Consider the following 2728-nt stretch of genomic DNA (forward strand, 5'->3'; position numbering starts at 1 on the left):
CAAGTGTCTACGATTTCAAGTAGTACAGTGTGGACAATTTATTGTCTATTTGGAATTTTATCTAAAGAAAAATCTCATTAACTTGTCGATAAAAGCAGTAACCTTATTTGAATCTTGTCCAAAATAATTTCATATTAACATGAATTAACCAATTTGATCATGATGGCATGCATCGCGATATTTCCATTAGGCTGGTTCCGCAATAGTATCTATTGAAAGGCTTGAAAGTTGTTGAGAATTTTTCAGGAATCTATCGGTATGTTATATCACCACCATTTTGGACGAAGAAGAGTTTCCAATGCCAATGTCGTATTCGAAGATCTATCAATCTAGTGTATCCTCAGGCTTTTTCGATTACGGCAATGCTCACAGGTAATGCACAACACGAAATATATGAGGTAAATAAGTGTCACATCAATACTCTCAAAGACCTGACTTCTTTTTGAACAAGAGTAAATTTTCCACGCATTTCATTTTTTTAGAGCAAGGAAAAGTTCACCAATCCAATCAAAAACAAATTTGATATTTTCATATTTATGTATTTTAATTTGATTCAACTTGAAAACAGCAATAATTAGAAATGTCTATTCTTTTAAAGAACATTATAATTGTATGTTTCATTCTACCGAAATAAAATAATTAAATTTCCTATTCTTAGTAGAAAAATATGCATATTTTACATGTAACATGTTGAAATTTACAAAATCAAAGTCAAAAAGTCAAATGAACATTATCTTTTAGAATTCACTCACCTGACCCAAATAGAGTGCTTTATTCATGTATACCATGGATTCATAATGAAATTTCTACTTTACTAGCTCAGAAGTAACAGAAAGCTAATTACCATAACAGTAACGAAATCGTTAAATTTGTTAACTTTTTCTTAATTTGTATCAGTAAAGTTAACGATAGTTGAAAGAGATTTTCTCCCGCATAAATCCAATCAATTGAATAAAAGTATATAATGAGTATTATCAGACGACTATATTAAGCAATGCAATAATAAATTCCCTGTTGAGAACGTATGAGAGTTTTCTAAGAATAAACTTCGGAATGAACTTATTTTATAAAATCTAGTAAGAAGCATGTTTGGTGGCATTGTAACCATTATAATAAATTTTCGATAGGCACTACATGTCATAAAAGAAGTCTCCTTTAAGGAATCTCCCTTGATTTTCATTTCTACTATTATAAAGGTATCGACGAGATTAATAATGATAAAATAACGGAATCAAATAGAACTTTTTACTTAAATTGTTTAAATGTTTGTTTTCGAAATAATAATATCAAACATATTTAAATATTTCTAGGCAAATGTAGCTCATCATCTTGTTAGCATTTGAACTTCCGCGTATGTCGTCATAATTTATTTACAAAACAGCAAAGAATCTTTTATCAAGTATATATTGGAATATTAATAATTATTAGTGTAAATTTAATTTTCTTATTTCGTTTAACCTCATTTTGTTCAATATCTTAAGTTATATGATTGTAATCTCTAAAAATTTAGTAATACTGCCAGATGCTTGAAAATATAGCTGTGAAAAATTAAAATGTTTGAGACTGAAGACGAAAGGGGACACAAGCGAATATCAGAGCCCATTCATTCATGATATGAAGTTTATACTATAATGTTTTGCTTGTATTGCTTGTAAACAACAACCTTATTTTATTTATTTTTGAATAGACGATTAAGATCATTCGGAAGCAAACAACTTTTCACGGCGGCGAGGACAGGGTAGAAAATAGTTCCTACATTATGTTTTACAAATGCAAGTTACAGTTTATAAATAAAAGTAAACCTAGTTTAAGTCTCCCCTGCCTTAACTACAATAATTTAGTTATTAAAATAAAACTAAGTGGATAAATTAAAGAAAGAAACAGCAATCCGAACTGGTTTGAACAATTAAAAACCACAGATAAGAACTTCCAGATGCAACAGTTTAAAAATGCACAACAATTAACAGCGTAATTTGTCACAACCATTACAAACTGTATATTAAAAGAAAGCTATCTAAATGGGGCTGTATTAAATCAAAATTCTAAAATGATGCTTATTGATTACTCTTACAACAATCTTATGGCCAATAACTGAACATTCCAATGTATCTATTATCTCAAACATTTTAATCTGTACTAGTGAAATTCTTTAGGAAAATACCAATATTTACTAATGACAAATATAATAATTAAGTGCACTTAATGAATAAAACGGGAAACAATTTATAAACGGCTTTATATATGTATAATAGGGTGAAAACAATGACACTACCACACACAAGAGTAATAAGAGAATTATTAAATATCACAAACTCATTTATATTTAACAATATTTACACATTAGCCATATACAAGTTAGGCATTATTTCATGAAAAGAATTGCGTAGTTCCCATGTAATCTTGAATGTTAGAATTAAATTTCCACTCAACTCAAATTTATGTTTTGCTTTTCATCCAAGGTTTGAAGAGTTTTCAAAATCATCACATCGAGGGCTAACTTGCTAGGGATCGAGGAAAAAATAATTTCTTCGAAGATTCAATTCAGTTAACATTCACAAATATCATAATTTCGATTGTGGGGTAACGTCTACGGAGAATTTCACTCGATTTCAATAACGGAGTGCTGGGAGACAAATACTACATAATGGAAAAAACCACTAGTTTTAGTGCAAAGGGAAAGTGATGATTTCACACCAGTCACCTGAAATATTGCCAGCAATTCGCAACG

This window comes from Hermetia illucens, chromosome 1 (assembly GCF_905115235.1).
Source record: "Hermetia illucens chromosome 1, iHerIll2.2.curated.20191125, whole genome shotgun sequence".
Lineage (NCBI taxonomy): Eukaryota > Metazoa > Arthropoda > Insecta > Diptera > Stratiomyidae > Hermetia > Hermetia illucens.